The following is an 18,927-nucleotide window of genomic DNA, read 5'->3' on the forward strand; positions in this document are numbered from 1 at the left end:
TTCCAGCCCCGGAATGTGGCGCTTTCCTGACAGGCTCCCGTGTTCCACGCGTGTCTGTGGGAATCCCCTGGCATGGGCGTGGCCAAACTTTTGGGGGGGGGGCGAGTCATCTGTGACGCAGCTGGTTAGTTGGTGCTTGGCTGAGGGGCTCCGCTGCGCGTGGACGCGGCACGCGAGGAAGGAGCGCCCTCGCCTCCGGGCCTTTCCGCGCTCGGGCCGCCTTCGCGCGCCTCCCTCCAGCCGCGCCTCCTCCGCCGTCGCCGCCCGCCGGAGAAGCGGCGCCTGGCGGCTCCTGCTCCGCAAACCAGCGCCGGATCCGCCGCCGAGATTTCTGCGGGAGGTAGGACCGGGCCGCCAGGAAGCTCGTGTGAATGCGCGGCGGTTGCGGGTCGGGGCGGGCGGGCGGCGCGCCTCTGGAGCTCCGCCTGAATGCCCGTCTGCCGAGGGCGAAGGGGGCGCAGAAGGACCTCGCTCGCCCTCTCGCTCCCGGGCGCGTCTGAAGGGGGAATCCACGAGTTGCCTGGAGGTTGCCAAGACTTCCAGAAGTGGATTCCTAGACGCCCCCCCCCCAATGCTTTTGGGGTAGAGTTGTGATGATTTGGTTGCCCCTCCGCAGTGGGAAAATAACGCTTCTGGAACAAGTGAAGTGGCCCTGACAGGGTTGAAAATAAATTCAAGAGGCGCTTGCTTCGTCCTCCGGAGAGGCTGGCGCACTGCGACGCCCTTGATCCCACAGCCCGGACCAGGCTGCCCGCCAGGGACGCTTGTCCGAAGGGCCGCATTCACCCCGATGTCGCCTGCTGTCCATTTTCTGCTTGCAAGTCTAACTAAATTAGGAAAACAGGAGGGGGCACAGCAGGGTGTTGGAAAACCTGGCATGGAAGCATAGATATCCTGAGAGCTGTATGGCAAGTGGAAGGTGTTTTATTTTACAGGCAGATGAGCTTTGAAGAAAATTGTACTTTGTAGGTGCAGCAAATGGAACTGGACCTCAGGGCTGTTTTCTAGCTACCAAAGTGGATTAGGGTTTGGGAACAAACTAGAAATAAATATTTCCATGGCATGGAACATTAAAACATATATATCTGTGGGGGAAATTGTGGGTCTGTGCTTGGCAGAACTTGCGTATATGATTGAGTATATTGGAAACAGCCAGACCTATGCTTAGAGCTGATTATTTTTTTATTTATTTTTTTATTAGGGCATTTATTTCCTGCCCTTCCAGTGTAAATATACCAAGCAGAGTGGCTGACAACATATCAAAATTGCAAATGCATCAAAATACTGTAGTAGAAAACTCTACAGCAGCTAAAAAATCCTAAAGACGTTGGGCTGGATTCAGCTAACCTGGTGCACTAGTAGAAGTGCTTCTCCCAAATCTGCTCTGGAGTGTTGGGAGAACCCGCAGAACAGTTCACAGGGGGGAGAGGGGAAATTGTTCCATCTGATAAGCAGAAATACTTGTGCTGATGGAATGGCTGTATTAATGTGATGTTGAATCCCACCCATTGTTCCAGGGGTTATGTTAAGACCTGGAAATTGCATACAGTATAGCCAAATCCTTGGAGCCGCCCTGTGGCTGGCAGGTGGGTGGGGGTGGGGAGAGGGCATCTCCAGCACTCCCACAGCCGTGCCCACAGCAGGTCTTGCCCAGCATGCAAGGCCTGGAGCTTCAAAGCCCTTTTTGTACTGGGTAACCACGAGTGGACTCAGCGTGTGAAGAGCTTTTCAACGCTTCGCCTTGCTTGGGACTTGAGTTGCACAGTTTCAACCAGCCATCCTTCAGCCGTGTACAGTTGAAATTGCCCAACTCACATGCGTGTAAAATGAGAGTTTACTGTAATAGAGGAGGAGCCGGCAGGAGCATTAATGGCTACCTAGAATAGTACAGGCAGTGGATTGTCAAGGCGACAGCAAAGAGAAGAGCAGAGGCCTTGCAGGCCTGTGACACCTCTAAGAAGAAGAGCCACTGCAAACCACCAGCCTATATCATCAGAATCCTCCACGGCCGCCTTTGTCAAAGCGCCCACACTAGGTGCTCCTCAGTCTGTTCTTGAAATGCTCCAAGGAATGAGATTCACCTTCATTCCCAATTAACCATTTATTTCACTGGTACTTAAAATATTTATTCACTTGCCCTTTTCCTTTTATTTAACTGCATCATTGCTTGTTTTGTGCCTTCTGCACTTTATGAGGAGTAATTCATGCTTTCATTTTTTGCTGACGTCTGTCGGTGTTCTCCCGTGTGGGGTTTTCCTCTTCCTGGGCTGCTTATAATAATCTCCTTCAACTTTTCCTTTCTCCAGTGGGCTTTCTGGTGCTCTTTATCTTTCTAACCCTCCTCAGAATTCTTTCCAGTTTGTCAACTTAGCAAAGGCGCTTCTGTTTGCTCAGAGGGTCATGGGGTGGTCTGAAACTGGAGCAATTTTCATGGTTGCTCTGCAGCAAATTGGCTTTTGATCTAAGGTCAGGAGACTCGTAGATTTTGTTTGAAAAACTCCTGAGATGCACCCCCCCTTTCTGCTTCCCGCCTCAGTGTTTCTACTAAAGAATAGGCATAGGGCCGCCAACGCCACAAGCTTGCAAGGGGCTAAATTTTAAGTAAGGGCGGCTATTTTTTTTGTCAGGAGCCCTGCAGGGCCAGGAGTCCCCCACCATCATATGAGGAGACCATCCTTCAAGGAAGGGCCTTCTGGGGGGCAGGAGCAGAGGCCGAAATGGGCAGCATGGTCCGTGTCTTTTCCTCCTTTGAACAGGAGGCTAGTTTCTGCAAATGCTCACACAGCCCTGACCAACTTCTGCCCGGGCAAAAGAGGCATCCTCAGAATTACCAGAGCACATTCCAGCTAGGCAGAAGCACACCAGGGGGGTGGGCAGGAGGTGCCCTGCAGGAGGTGCATCTGCCAAGAGTCTGTTTCAGCTTTCTACCAAACCATGTAAAGCCTTCTCCTGCACTTAATAATTATAATAATAATTTATTATTTCTACCCTGCCCATCTGGCTGGGTTTCCCCAGCCACTCTAGGTGGCTTTCAACAGAACATTAAAAACAGAATAAAACTTCAAACATTAAAAACTTCCCTAAACAGAGCTGCCTTTAGATGTCTTCTAAAAGTTGGATAGTTCCTTATTTCCTTGATATCTGGTGGGAGGGCGTTCCACAGGGTGGGGGCCACTACCGAGAAGGCCCTCTGCCTGGTTCCTTGTAACCTCACTTCTCGCAGTGAGGGAACTGCCAGAAGGCCCTTGGCGCTTGGCCTCCGTGTCTGGGCAGAATGATGGGGGAGGAGACGCTCCTTCAGGTATACTGGGCCGAGGCCATTTAGGGCTTTAAAGGTCAACACCAACACTTTGAATTGTGTTCGGAAACGTACTGGGAGCCAATGTAGGTCTTTCAAGACCGTTGTTATGTGGTCTTGGCGGCCACTCCCAGTCACCAGTCTAGCTGCCGCATTCTGGATTAGTTGTAGTTTCCAGGTCACCTTTAAAGGTAGCCCCACATAGAGCGGATTGCAGTAGTCCAAGCGAGAGATAACCAGAGCATGCACCACTCTGGCGAGACAGTCCACAGGCAGATAGGGTCTCAGCCTACGTACCAGATGGAGCTGATAAACAGCTGCCCTGGACACAGAATTGACCTGTGCCTCCATGGACAGCTGTGAGTCCAGAATGACTCCCGGGCTGCGCACCTGGTCCTTCAGGGGCACAGTTACCCCATTCAGGACCAAAGAGTCCCCCACACCCACCTGCACCCGGTCCCTCCCAAACAATACTTCTGTCTTGTCAGGATTCAACCTCAATCCGTTAACCGCCATCCATCCTCCAACCGCCTCCAGACACTCACACAGGACCTTCACCGCCTTCACTGGTTCTGATTTAAAAGAGATGTAGAACTGTGTGTCATCCGCATACTGATGAACACCCAGTCCAAACCCCCTGATGATCTCTTCCAGCAGCTTTATGTAGATGTTAAAAAGCATGGGAGAGAGGACAGAACCCTGAGGCACCCCACAAATGAGAGCCCAGGGGTCTGAACACTCATCCCCCCAACACCACTTTCTGGACACGGCCCAGGAGAAAGGAGCGCAACCACTGTATAATTGTGCCCCCAGCTCCCAACTCCTCTAGTTGTTCCAGAAGGATGTCTTGGTCAATGGTATCAAAGGCTGCTGAGAGATCCAGCAGAACTAGGAAACTGTTCTCACCTTTGTTTCTAGCCTGCCAAAGATCATCGACCAGCACAACCAAGGCAGGTTCAGTCCCATGATGTGGCCTGAATCCTGATTAGAAGGGATCCAAATGGTCTGCATCCTCCAGGTGTGCCCGGAGTTGTTGAGCAACCACCCGCTCAATCACCTTGCCCAAGAATGGAAGATTTGAGACTGGGCGATAGTTGGCCATATTGGCCAGCTCCAAAGATGTTTTTTTAAAGAAGTAGTTTAATGACCGCCTCTTTCAGTGGGTCTGGGAAGGCTCCCTCGCAGAGAGAATCATTCACCACCCCGCAGAGCCCATCGCCCAGCCCTTCCAGGCTCGCTTTTATGAGCTAGGATGGGCAAGGATCAAGGAGACAGGTGGTCAGTTTCACTAGTCCAAGCAGCCTGTCCACATCCTCGGAGGTAACTTGTTTTCCAGTCGTCCAACTGGCTTTCAGCATGTCTTTCGTGAGGTCCCCACTTATTCCGTATCACATCCTTCACCCTCTCAGCCGGTTTTTCTATTCAGCTTATGTGTCTTTGTCCTGTCCACTCACCACTGTTCTTCTTGCTCACAGCTTCTCCTTCCTCATTTGCTGATCTTCCTTTCTTTGTTCTTCCTAAGGTTCCTGTGTCTTAGGACCCACTGTTTCCTCTTCTCCCTCGTCCTGCCTCTGGACTAGTTGATGGACTACAGCGGCCATCGTTCCTGGCCCTTGGGCGATGCTGGCTGGGGCTGAAGGGAGCTAGAGTAAACAACATCTGGAAGATTCCGTGTTGGCCGCCCCTGCCTTAGTTTGTTTCATCCTGGGCTCTTCCTTTTTCTAGAACTAGTAAGGAGAGCAAACCCCATCATTTCTCACCATTGGACATGCAATATTATTGTTGTTATTATTATTATTTATTAAACTTATACTCTGCCCTATACCCGGAGGTCTCAGGGCGGTTCACAACAAGGCCACAACGTATAAAATCAAATATCTGAAGGGCCACAGTTTCCCCACCCCTCTTCAACACCTTGTGTGAGGTTTTCCTAGCCCTGCTCACTGGCTGCAGGCACACCATACCTTAAAGCACGCACACACCTGAGTCTCGGAAGCTGTTGTTACACCTCACAATTCGCAGAACCCTTAGCAAACTACAGTTTCCAGGTTTCTCTTTTGGGGGTTGGGGTGCTTTAAATGTATGATATATACACAACCATGTTTTACTAATAATTTAGACGCGGCCCTGTTTGGAAACATGCTGTTTGCAGTTTCCCTCCTCACCAGTTCTGTGCTATTTTTCTAGGAAAAGAGGTGCCAGAACTCACCATGAACGCCTTCCTTGTCCCTGAGAGGTCCTAGAACTGAGTTCCTGCGAGTTCTGGCTGAAAAGGAGCCCTGCCAGTAATGATCAGTTTGTGAACATGATGTGAACTGATACCCCAGCAGGTTAGGTGGTGAGGGCTGGAATGGGGTTTGCAGACAGACGGGCAAGCAAAAAGCAAATGGCAGTTTTCAGTCCTTTGTTTAGTCCATTATTAGATTAGGTGTATTCCGGGAAGGGCCTATGGCTCTGCTGCAGAGCATGGGCTCTTTTCTCCGAGAAGAAGCAAGACTTTCCCTTTCCTCCCAAGAAACATTGTGTATTATTTGTAAAGATAACATTTACCATGCTGCTGCAAGGAGCTGTCTTTAGAGCAGGCTTCTCCCTCTACGCCAGTCTTGGCCCGTTCTCCTTGACCTCAGCCACATGCACCCAAGAAGTCTCCCAAAGGGAGGGTGTCCTGTTCCCACCAAGCACCTGCTTTGTGAAGCACATCCTCCCTTGACATCTCCCCTTGATGCCAGCTAGCCAGGAAAGGACTCTCTGCAGCAGCCTGGAGAGCTGCTCTCTGCGTAGATAGTGCCAGCCATGGGGGAACCAACATGCTGTAAAGCAGATTTGTATTCTTTGCTCATTGCCTAATCATCTGGAGGCATCTGGCTTTAGGTGTTTGTGGAGACCAGATACATGAGTGCTCTTAATGTACAGTATTTGGTTTTTGAGCAGGCTGCTCAGGTGCAAAAGGGGAAGGGGCTCCAATAGCTGTGCAGAAGAGGGGATTTCAGCAGGTGTCACGTGACAAGCTGAACAGGGTAAAATTCCCTCTTCTGCATAAATAGTATTAAGAAAGGAGTGTTGCTCCATGGCAGAACACCAGCTTTGCATGCAGGTCGTCACAGGTCTGATCCCCAGCATATGCAGGTGGTGCTAGGAGAGACCCCTGCTTAAGACCCTGGAGTAGCTGCTGCCAGTCAGTGTGGCAAATATTAAGCTAGGTGGACCAATGGTCTGTTGTCCGAGGTAGAGAGATATTTTGCAGAGGAAACATCCAGTCTGAGGCCAAAGAGGGCAGTTGCTAACACTGCTCAAGGATAAACGTTAGCCGTGCAATCTGGGGGTGGGGTGGGGAACATTTGGGTGGGGAATGGAAATGTTTACATGGAAAGCAGAAAGGAACAACAGAATTGGCTGCAACAAGTAATGAAATCCAGACCGCCCCCACCCTGCAGGAAAGGGCCATGCCAGCATCTCCCCAGAGGGAGCCAGAAACTTCGCAAAAGAAAGATAAGTAGGTTGGGGTGAGTAATGCTGTGGCTGGAGGCATGTTTATTGGCACCTGGTACTTGGGGGGACACCCCCCTTCGTAGCGGTTTGGAGAGGGGGAATGAGGCTTGGTTCTCAGGATGGTGGGACGTGGCACACTTGCAGGCACTGGGGGTGGGAATGGATTTGGCACCTAGGAATACACGGCGCAGCCGGCCAAAGCCTGTCTAAGTAGGAGAGCCACATTGCAAAAATCTTCATGCAGCTCAGAATTGAAAACACAGCCGTGCTGTGGCTGCTCCCCTCCTCCCAGACCCACTTTCCAGCAGCTCCTGCTGCTCTTTCTGAGAGTGTTTGGGCTCTCTGTCCAGGCTGCGTGTCTCTGAATCCTGCTTGCTGGGAATACTAGTGAGGAGAGGGCTCTTGCTCTCAGGCCCGGCTTGTGGCTTCCAACGTGCATCTGGTTGGCGACTAGGAGAATGGGACGCTGGATCATACACAGCTTTGGTTTGCTGTAGCAGGGCTCTGCTTATAAGGGCAGAGGGCAGGTCTCTGGTCAAGGACATCTGGTGCAAGGTCTGCCTCTGACAGTGGCCCAGTGGGTAACTTGGGGCAAATCACTATATTTGCATAAGTCCCCACATACATACAGATTTATTCCATTTGTTTCATAGGTTAGGTGAAGTGGAATAAAAATTATAAAGCATGTTGACATGTCACAGTGCCAAATAATGCAGCAAAAACACTTTAAAGACTAGCAAGTGTATTGTGGCATAAGCTTTTGCAGACTACCCCACTGGAAATAATGAGCTGGAAGCATTGTTTTTCAATATTTTGGGTCACCTGATGATTGACCACTCACGTACAGGGACGGGGGAGCTCTGGGTCCAGCTTGCTAGCCAGATCCTATTCCGGACCTCACCCCTGAGTTGGGAGAATCACCAGGATAACAGGAAAGATCCCTTGTCTTAAGAGACTTTGGAGAGCATCATATTTCAGGGAATATTAGGTTAGAAGGATTAAAAGTCTAACCTGCTAGTATAATACAGTTACCTTATTCCACCTTCAGAAGTAACCAAGCAGAGAAGCATTGCTCAGTTGGAAGAGCTCCCCACTTCTCTTCCATTTTTCAGTTAATCATGCATCCCATGTGTGTGGGCAAGCAAGCAGCCTTCTAAAAAATTTGTTGCCATGATATTTGAGGTCTTGTTTACAAGGGGAGTGCTGGGCCAAGAAAACAAACCATAGCATGTTTGCTCCTAGCAGTTTTGCCCGTCCACAATACTTACTTGAGATTATAATATAGAGCAACCTTCAAGGCTGGGCATTGGTAACTAGGAATGGGGTAACCTGTCAATCTTGCTTTCTCTTGTTTTCTCATTTTTCCAGTCCTAAGCTCAGTTCCTCACATTTCTACATTACTTTAAAAAACAAAACAAAAACAGCTCTCAATTTTTTAAAATCAGTTTTTAGGTTCTGCTAATATGCACATGCTTCTATGCGGTTTTGCCTGATATACATTTTTTTGCAAACTGTTCGCCTTTATAATGCATTTATGTTACTTTTGCTGACATGTGCATTTCTATGCAGTGTTTACTTGGGTGTCCATGTTGCTTGGCTGGAGAACTGCATTGCAAAATTTAGAGAAGTGCAAGTGTCAAAGGAAGCTGTATTTTGGTTTGTGTAATGTTTGAAGAAGTGCAATTTAGGTAGGTATGCATTAAAATGTGAACCGAATTGAATTGCTCCCCTAATTGAATTGTAACCCAGCCCCAGCCCCGTTATGCCTTTGTATGCACTGAGTAAGCGAGGGGCAGCATCACGACTTGGGTGGACAGGGAAGTTACCCAAATAGGAAATTGTATCTTAATAGCATCTTTTAAGCAGGAGTGGTTGCTTAACAACAATAGCTAATAGTATATTTAAGGAACACAGCTCTTAGCCCCCTCACTTTCACTGCTGCCGCCCATATAATTTCTTGTTTGTCACCCTGTGGACATCTCCCTCCCATCTGTAGTCAGCTGAAAAAGCAAGAGGAACAAAGATCAGCTGGTAGCAGGAGGCTCTTTTCTCTCTCCTCAGCAGAAACATCGACTTCCCCTCCCACCCATACACTTCTGCCCTGGAAAAAATAGGGACTGGCAGCAAAATGGAGCGGCAGTGAAGTACAATGCATGAGCTGATCTGGGTGGGAGGGAGATAATACTCTGAGGCTGCCCATCCATATTTGTTTGACAGCAGCCTAGGACCTTGTAGCAGGCAGGAGAGGAACAGCATCAGGTTTGGTATTGCAGGTTTTGCCACCCTGTTTGTTAGTCCTCCCCAGCCAGCCACTAGATTTCTCAAAAGAGGCACTCCAAGGTTCAGTCTTCAGATGGTTGAATCCAGATGGGGAGCAACATGCAGATGCTGCAGCCAGTTTAAATTGGTAATGCAGCTGTTGCACTCACCTGTGCTGGAAAGTGGGTTCAAGTGCTGCCTGGAGAGACCCGAAGAGAGGCTGGGGCTGCAATCCTGTACCCACTTATTTAGGAGTAAGTTCTACTGAACTCAGTGGAACTTACTTTTGAGTAGATATAAGATTGTGGTGTAGGCCCTACTAGGACACTCTTCATTTCCTTCATGTTGTTAATCATCATCATCATCTTCATTCATTCATTCGTTTGTTTGTTTGTTTGTTTGCCGCCCATCTGACTGGGTTCCCCCAGCCACTCTGGGCACTTCCCAACAAAAAAATAGTGAAAACACAATGCAACATGATACACCAAAAGCTTCCCTCCACAGGGCTGCTTTTAGATGTCTTCTAAAAGTTGTAGAGTTCTTTATCTCTTTAACATCTGGTGGGAGGGTGTTCCACAGGGCAGGCGCCACTACCGAGAAGGCCCTCTGCCTGGCTCCCTGTAACTTTGCTTCTCGCAGGGAGAGAACCACCAGAAGGCCCTTGGAGCTGGACCTCAGTGTCCAGGCTGAACGATGGGGGTGGAGATGTTTCTTCAGGTCTTCAGGGCTGAGGTCGTTTAGGGCTTTTAAAGCTCAGCACCAACACTTTGAATAGCCTTCCTCCAAGGCGACCTCCTGCTGCCGCGCTCACTGTCTGTCAGTGCAACAGGAACAACAGCATGCCAGATCCTATTCCAAGCAGGTGGGTTCTCCCTTTCCTTTTCCTGCTCAGGCATGCTGCCCTTCCCACCTTCCATCTCTGCTTCCTGCAAAGTATTTTCCCTGCGGGGTGTGGAAATGTTTGCATGTTGTGCAGGGGGCACTTAAGATCCCTTTATACCTTACCTTAAGCAGAATGCAATATGCTTAAGTTGATGTTTGAGCAAGCACATACTTTTTGTTTTGAGCTACTGTTACCCCTGATTCTCTGATTCTGCCTTTGCAGGAAAATGAGCATTGGTTTTATTGTGGTCAGTGCAGAGCCCAGAATCAGTTGTGTGCAAAAACCAGCCCTTGCCAGGTGGCGTAAAGAGAAATATGCTATTTGGTGTATGCCAGAAAGCTCCAGCCACACCCATATAATATCACCTCTTTCTATCCGCAGCCTTCCTTTCTTTAAAGCTGAAATGGGGAAACTGCAGCCTAAGTTAAGGGGACCTCGTCTACTCTTGGTGTGCCCCAGCCCACCATCTGATCTAGCTTCACCCAAACCCCTTGTTAAAGGAGCAAATATGAAGTGATATCACAAAGAAAGGCACCTCTGAGTATGTGCAGAGTACCATTCTCTCACTGCTGAGCGACTGGAGTCTGTTCACATGCTTAGAATTAAGCAGTAGAACTTCCTTCTGGTGCAGATTTCTCACATCATTGCTTTGCGCTCTCTCATCCTAAGCTTAGCCAATTCCTTAAGTTGCAGCTGTGCATATTTTTACAATGCAAATTCCATGCCATTACCATTTATTTAATAATATTGATAATTTATTCTCCCAGTTATGGGGCCTTTAGAAATCCTTCTCAAGAGTTTCTGGTTTCTGGGTGTTCTGGTTGCTTTCCTAGCTTTCACAATCAGAAATAGTTTTCATCCCCAATGTAACCTTTCAGGTTTTATTTGCTCATGAGATGAGTTCTATTTCAAAAGTCATCAGCTGGTCGCCAGGTGTGACCCAGGAGGGCCGGGCTTGGGAGGGTCCGGAGTGGATCCCTAGTGCACAGGATTGCCAGCCCTGGACCTGGGAGCTGCCTCTGCTCCTTGGAGGACGGTTCAGAGAGGCCTCTTCCATTACTTGACGGCTGAAGATTTTATGAAAGAGTTTTGAGGGGAGAGAAATGAAGTTATATGTGTGGAGTCTGATATGCTTTGACTGAGTCATACGTTCAGTGGTTTCTAAGGGAGTATAAATCAACTCCAACGGTTACTGACATTTTACAGGAAAAAATGGGGATACAATTGTAACATCTCTGTTACCATACTAAAGAACATGGCCTGAGGACCCCCCCCCCTTTTTCTGCTGTGCCTTCTTGGAGGGTATCTGTTCTGTATGCTGTATTCTGGGGCAGCCAACTCAGTGCTCTCCAGATCTTGCGGATCTACAACCGGTGGTGAAGCTCCCTGCTCTGCTACCGGGAGCGGCGTAATTCAGGGCGTGGCCAGTGTGCGTCCCGGGGGCGTGGTGCACGTTGGGGGATGCACGGCTAGTGGCGCACGTCCTGGGGCTGCAAGTTGAGCACCAGCACCCCGGGGGTGGCCACGATGTCACTCCCGGGTGGCACCCAGGGCACACCGCCCCCCTGCCCCCACCTTCGTCCGCCGGTGACTACAACTCCTATTATCCTTGACCAATTTCCATTTTGGCTGGAGGTTTTGGGAGTTGCCGTCCAGCATTTGGAGAGCACTGCATTGGCTACTCCTCCTGCATTCATTTACTCTGGGATAGCTTGGCCTCTGCTTATCTAAAAGTTAACCTCCCACCAGATAGCTGCCTGAAGCCCCCAGAGTGGAGGCTTTGGGCAGCTAACCCCAAGCTAGAACAGCGAGACGGAGCCCTGCGCAGCGCTCCGTCTCCCTGTTCTGGCTTTAGGCTTAGCCACGCAGCCTGCATTCGCTCTATAGGACGCACACACATTCCCCCTTAATTTTTGGAGGGGGAAAAGTGTGTCCTATAGAGCAAAAAATATGGCGGGAAGGTAAACGGCGTTTCCGTGTGCTGCTCTGGTTTGCCAGAAGCGACTTAGTCATGCTGGCCACATGACCCAGAAGCTGTATGCCGGCTCCCTCAGCCAATAAAGCGAGATGAGCACCGCAACCCCAGAGTCGTTCGCGATGACCTAATGGTCAGGGGTCCCTTTACCTCCCTGTAAAACATGACACAAGTGCAACTGATTGTCTGGGACTTTCTCAACATCTCTCTCTCAGCTACTCAGTTTTTTTTGTTTATAGCAGCAATTTTCAAAGTTTTTAGCTTTGTGAAATGGCCCTTCCATCAACTTGTCTGTCATGGAAATCAAATCTTGCATGTTGTGGACAGCAGCACTGCCAGGTCCTGGTTTTGGAGCAAACGTCTGAGGGTCCTCCCTGAGGAGAGTAAGCAGGATTTTTGCAATGTGTTCTAAACAGCACACTCAATTCAGGGGGCTGCAGATGGCCTCAGCATTCATCCGAATTTGCTTACACAAGGCCCATGTGAACGTTAGACTGCATCCGGTCTTTATTGAGCAATAGTTTTGATTTTGTGTGTGATGAGGTTATGCAACAATGAGCATTCATCTTGATTTGTTTGCAGGATGTTTGTATGTCTTCTGTTAATCACTCATTCGTCCCACACTTTTCAATCTGTTTCCCCGTTGCTTTCATAACCATAAAAATACTGTTGGTGTTTTAAAGTGGATTTGTTGCAGCAGGGCGACAGAGCGGTTTGCTTTAAACATAAAATTCCCGTATGTGCTTGACTCATACTTGCGAAGTAGTGGCAATGTGGAGGTCTCCTTATACAGAGGCCCTGGGGCTCTGGCCTCACGGCCATCACACTCACTCCATGTTGATGTAAATCAAATAGGGTTTGTTTTTGTTCTTAAATATTATTAAGAGGTCTTTACATTTTGTCAAATAAAAGAAATAAAATGAGAGGATGCCATAGCCTAGAATACATGCAACGCTCCCCTTGTGATAGGAATTTTGAGGTCTTAGATATATGGAAATGTTCATAAATGTACCAACCAAGCACTTACATAGATCAGCACAGGAAGACTGACCTGGAACCATTTTGATTCCCAAACTGTCCCAAACTGAGCAAACGTTTTCCCTGCAAGGTCAAAGGAAAATGGAAAAGCCTCCCCATTGTCTTTTCCTTCACAAATCCTGTCTTAAGGGTATGTCTGTGTTTGAATAGGCTGTGAGCCTGTGACCTGGCCCAGGAACTACGGTAAGTATTTATCACTACAAAAGACTAGCCAAGCTCCCCAGGCAATCCAATCAAGTAACCTGCCAGACAGGAGATAAACAACATTCAAATTTCTGTTTTAGACCGCCTTTTCTGTGATGTAGGTATGATGTATATGGGGGGTGGTCTTAGGTTACACCCCTTCTGTGATGTATGTATGATGTTTCTGGGGGTGGTCTTGATCTAGAGGATGGCAATTTCAAAAGTCTTTATAAGGCCTTGCGTGCCATTTTTCTGGGTTACTCCTCTCTCCTGCGTGTGAGAGGGGCACCCTGTTGCAACAGATCAATAAAGATCAGGCTTACTAGCTGCTTCGCTTCTCAGTATTCTCTGGTTGGCCTCTGTTATTTTCTCCTACCAATAGGGAACCTATGTAAGGACTCCATATGGGCTCTTGGATACCCCGTAAGGGAAAAGGGCAATTTTTGTTTACAACACCCTGTGGCTGCACGCTGCTGTTTTTCATTAACAACCGTTACTGATAATGGTTCTACATTCTATGATTCTGTTAATTACGGTATAGGGGTGGGGAGCCTGAGCCCTTCAGATATTACTGGACCTCAGCCTCCCTCTACCACTGACCATTGACCGTGCTGTCTAGGGCTGGCAAGAGCTGGAATCTAACAGCATCTGGGGGGCCACAGGTTAGCCCCCCCACCCGCTGCTTTGGAATGTAGCTGTTACACAGTGACCAAACTAGGACTCTCAGGCAGCTGAAAACAGAAAGCAGAAGCTGAAGGAGTACAACAACCTGGGGAATTTGATGCTTTGCTTCTATGCACCACTTTCTAGTCCGGAATAAACACACAATGCATTGGTCTGCGGACATAGGGTTTAGCAGCATGGATGTGGTAGCTTAATTTAATGCAGTTTGGAAAGTGCTTTAAGAATAGATCCCATGAGAACAGAAAAGTGTGTGGCAGGGAGGTTGTACAGTGATGTAAACAAATTATTCATTTGTTGTATGTGCAGCAGTGTCTGTCTGCAGTCAGAAAGTGTTGCCTGATTGTACTGTTGCAGATTTTGTGGCAGATTATTTAGCCTTTTGAGATCAATGGCATTTTAGCATCATTAGCTAATGTGTGCCCTGATTATAGTTAAGTCTCTATGTGAGATTCCAAAAAATAATTATTTAACAACTATACGGTTATATCCCACTACAAGTAAAATATATGGAGATAGTCTTTTTGTTGTTCCATGCTTTTTTAAACTGCAGTATGTGTGTCCCAGCACAGGGAAGAGTGAGGGTCTGTGCCTCCTCCATTAAAACAGAAAAGAAAATTGTGGTGGTCTGGGCCAAAATAAGCTTCACTGCTCGTTATCTAGCTAGATGAAGTTACCAATATGATTTAAATAATAATAATAATTCTACAGACCTTTCAACAAAATGGCGTAGCCATGGCTGTTGGTGGTGGCTGTGTCACTCAGCACTAATTGCATCAGAGGAAATGGTCAATAAATTTCCTTGAATCTGTTACCTTGGAAAATCTATCTGGGTCTGAGAAAAGCACTGGGATTTCATGCAGCTTATGCTCAGGGCTTTTTTTCCAGCCGGAACTCAGTTCTGGCCCCTCAGTTCAGGTGGGCGCCATTGCCATTCTAAGGGAACAAGGGAGGCCTTCAGGGTGAGTTCCTGCTCCTCTTTGTCTAGAAAAATAGCATGGCAGTTATGCTACTTTATAATTTAGTTCCACATATACTGGTGGCATTTCATTAAATGACAATGGATGCAGCATAACTCTTACTCTGCAAAAATCTGAGAGTGTGGGAAGGCTTGAAGATGAGGATGTTACTGACGAGGAGATCTTATAGTCACAAGATTTATTTCTGTGGAGGGGCTCTCCTACCAGCTTCCTTTGAGAAGGATGTGCTCTCACGGAGTGACTCACCCTTTTCTTCTTTGTTGACCTACAGTGTTCAAGGATCCTGAAGCCAGAGTGTCTGCCTGCTCCCCTCTAATTGTGAAAGTCGGTTCTCTTTGGGGCATGTAAGCAGGCAGTTTGGAAACTTGGGAGACATGTGGCTTCAAAGCTGATTATGCTGACTGGCTGTGTTCCTTGGCCAGTCATTCAACCTGCTGGTTAATGAGTTGCAAGCCATGGGTGAATGGCCAGAAGGGAGTGGGGAGTAGCGGTGCTCCTATTGGCTGATGCCGTGGCCCATGGGGACAACATTGCCCCTTCAGGATTGGAGGGGGGTTATTCAGTTCGCAAAAATGCTTTGTGGGTGTTTAATGAAAGAGGTAGCATAATGGAACTTAGTTTTAGAGTTGCGTCCAGCTGTGCTTTGATTACTAAGGACCTTTTCCACAAACAAACAGAATACAAACCCCTTTGAATCCCCCCCCCCTTTGTGGATCCTTATGTTATTATTTTCCCTCTGCATCTTCCCACAAACAGAGCAATAGACCCTCAAACCCGGGGGTCACAGAATCATCCCAAACCCCAGAGCTTGGGGCAGGTCTCCCCCTCTGTGTCCACAGAGTCTTTTGCCTCATTGGTGGCTTTCATTTATGGGTTAATGATGGGCCATCGTTTGCCTTCATTCTTCCAGTGACACCCATCCAGCTAGCTCTTCTAGCTCCTCTCATAAGCTTATTTCCATGTTTGGTGCAGCTTAATCAAGCCTTGCTTAATTCTAATGTTTAATAAAACCAGGAATTTTGGGGGGAGGATCTGGCACCCAGGAGTTTAAGGAATCCTTGGCCCTCTCCAGGCTTAGAACACTATTTTTAATGCACAGGATGGCCAGAGTCCTCCCTGGCTGACCATATCAGGGCTGTGTTTATGCCTCAGTTCTGCCTGAGCTCAGAAAAAGCGCTGAATCTTGAAAATCTTGCTTTTATTTAAAGGGAAGACAAAATCCCTAGTCATTGTGCGCAATGCTTAGTGATTGCTGGTTTGTTATTAGTTGTCAGAAGGGGAGGAGTCAGTTTGCGGAATTGCTCCTTGCCACTCCTCACAGTATAGTTTTGTGCTTGGTATTGGACTAGGGCTAGGAAGACCCGGGTTCAAATCCTCACTCAACCACAAAATTTCCTCAGTGATACTGGGCAACATGGTTGTTGTGAAGATAATATTGGAGGGGGAGGAAGGTTTGAGCTGCTGGGAGGATAGAAGCACAGTAAACAAACAATAAGCAAAATAGTACAAGTTGCAGGATATGTTCTGCTGGTGGCCCTCTTTTTTTTTTAAAAAAAAAATTATACAGGCCATTGGTATATGTATCAAATGATATCATGCCCCCTTTGTAATTTATTTTACTATATTATAAAATTTTAATATAAAATGATGTCAAGTCACCTCTGCAATATGTTTTCTGAGCTAAACAAACAAATGCTTTCCTTTCCTTTATAATTTTAATTATAACAATAGTTCAGTGCATCTGGAGGGTCCTGGGTCGGAGAAGGCTCTCCTGCACCAACCGGTAGTAACTCTTAGAGTCTCCCGGCAGGTGTATCCCCAGCCCTATCTGGAGATTTCGGAGATGGAATCAGAGACCTTCTGCAGGCATAGCATGTGCTCTGCAAGCAGCCTCTCTCTGAACCACAGCCCTTCCTCAGCCACTAAGCTGATGGTGCGGACTTCAAGCCCAGCTTTTGGCAGGAGTCAGCAGTGCCAGTGAATTTCCGTGGGCAGCTGATTGGCATTCAGGTGACTGGTGGTGACAGCAAGCCCCTTATCAAGGAACTGTCAGGAACATGCATCAGGGGTGCCCAACTGTCTGCCATCACAGATGATGTCAGGGGCAGGTGTGGTTATGGGGAAACAGCCTCACTGGCCCAATTGGCCCATGGGCTGAAGGTTCCCCACCCCACCCTACTGAAGATCCCACAGAGCTGGCTCATGCCATTGGCTCATCCAGCCCAGTACTGACTGCAATGACTGGCAGTGCCTCTCCAGGGCTCTGTGAGGGGTCTTTTAAGCCCTATGTGAACATGATGGCGGCTGAGCATGTATTCTGCCACTGAGTTGTGGGTATGGATGCCCCGTCAACTTCCTTATCTCTTCCTGCCCAGGCTGCAGCCTCCTGGAGATTGTTCTCTCCCACCCATAAACTTTTGCTTCCTCCCCTCCCACCAAATCCCTTTTTATGCACCCCCACAGGAATGCAGCCATGCAGCCGAGCAAACTGTAGAGCGTTGTCTGGGGCTGAATTATTAATGCAAAGCCATTTGCATTGTCACAGCCACCATGAAAGGACAGAGCCAACATGCACACACTCAGACCCTGTACTGGCAGAGAAAAGGGGCCAGGCAGCAACTCTCTGTGGGCATCACACCAGCTGTGGAGATGAGACTTTGTTTCCCAAGCGCCCAGCAGATAAGCGTGTGGCTCAGTCTGTCCTGCTCCAGTTACTCCCTGGAACAGCTTCAGGAGTTACGAGTTCCCTTGCCAGACCTTTTCCATGGAAATGGCCATTCCTTCTGGCGCATCTCTTCCTTCTCCAGCACAGAGCATGCCCTTGCTGTGAGATTGCCTTTGGACAGAGGCCTGATTGGCACCTCCTCAGCCGGCCTGCTGCCCTCAGGTGCCGGGAGCTGTCCTGTCCAGAGTGTCAAAGAAAGATTCAGTGGCCAGTCTGGCCAGTTTCTGACCGTGAGATAGAGGGAGGCAGCATTTTGGCTTTATAAAAAGCACCCTCTAAATGTGCTCCTGATTCTCCCACTGCAGCTCAGTCTTGAAGCACCTTTGAGTTCAAACCAGTTCTTTCTCTGCAGTCAGGGCTTGTATTAAAAAATACTGTTGACCAGGAAGATATCCTGGATGATAGTATCAAAAGCAGAGGGGAGGTCAAGGAGAACTAGCCATGTCAGACTTCCCTCTCCTGATTGACGCTGTTTTGGTGCTAAAACTGGGCCTGGAACGGGATTGAAATGAGTCAAGGAAATCAGCTTCCTCCAAGCATTATTGAAATTGTGTGATTACCACCCTTTCAAGCATCTTGTCGCAGAAGGGGATATTTTAAAAAACAAAAAACAAAACAGCATTTCTAGTTTGCTCTTTGTTGAATATTTTCAATCCCAGAGCAGAGAACAAAATTAATAAAAATAATCATAGAGCTGGAAGGGACCCCAGGGGTCATCTGGCCCACCCCCTGCAATGCAGGAATAACAACAATGTGCAAAAATGGCAAAATCATATAAACAGATCCAATAACAACAAATTAACATGAATAGTAATTATGATGATAATCAGCTGGAATGGGAACCGTGCAGGGCAGGAGGTTCCTGACTGAGCTGCTCTTTCAGCAGACTGGGAGGAATGAGCCAGCTTCTTCTTGGTGCCACAGAGGCAGGTGGGAATGGCTGCTGGTAGGTGGTGCTTGAAAGAGAGGGATCCTGATGGATCTGGCCTTTGGGGAGGCAGTACTGTTGACTTTGTGTTGCAGCTTTGATCCGTGGCATCTCCACTTAAAAGGTCAGGTGCTGGGGAAGACCGTTCTGTCTGAAAATCCCAGAGTGTCACAGCCAGTCTTAGGCAATTCTGGTCTAGATAGTCTGGTCTAGATAGTAAGGCAGCTTCCTATATAGATGGAGAAAGTTGGCATCCACTTCTCTTTGACTGGTATCCTACTGGGTCAGAGCTGCAGCTGTTTCAGACTGGTTCCCCAAAGACTGGTTCCCCAAAGAATCCTAGGAAATGCAGCTGGCCACTCACAGAGTTACAGTTCTGAGCCCCCTTAACCCCACCCAGGATGCTTTGCGGGAAGCCATAAGCATTAAATGTATGGTGTGGATGTGAGCAATATCAACATGGTGTCATTTCAGAAGGTGGGGCAGAT

The 18,927-nt window shown here is 48.2% G+C and overlaps 1 protein-coding gene across 3 annotated transcripts in view; it reads left to right on the forward strand.

The window, feature by feature from the left end:
- Window positions 1-230: 230 nt before the first annotated feature.
- SORBS3 (sorbin and SH3 domain containing 3) overlaps window positions 231-18,927 on the forward strand; it is a 66,253-nt gene continuing 47,556 nt past the window's right edge. Inside the window, exon 1 of one of the 3 annotated variants that reach the window (XM_081890910.1) lies at window positions 231-340. The gene's annotated coding sequence lies outside the window, so the exon portion shown is untranslated. Of the gene's footprint in view, window positions 341-6,677; window positions 6,802-18,927 lie in introns of those variants that run through there. The other 2 variants (XM_081890913.1, XM_081890912.1) reach the window with 2 other exon arrangements.

The sequence above is a fragment of the Podarcis melisellensis genome (genome assembly GCF_964234715.1).
Source record: "Podarcis melisellensis genome assembly, chromosome: 15".
Taxonomy (NCBI): domain Eukaryota; kingdom Metazoa; phylum Chordata; class Lepidosauria; order Squamata; family Lacertidae; genus Podarcis; species Podarcis melisellensis.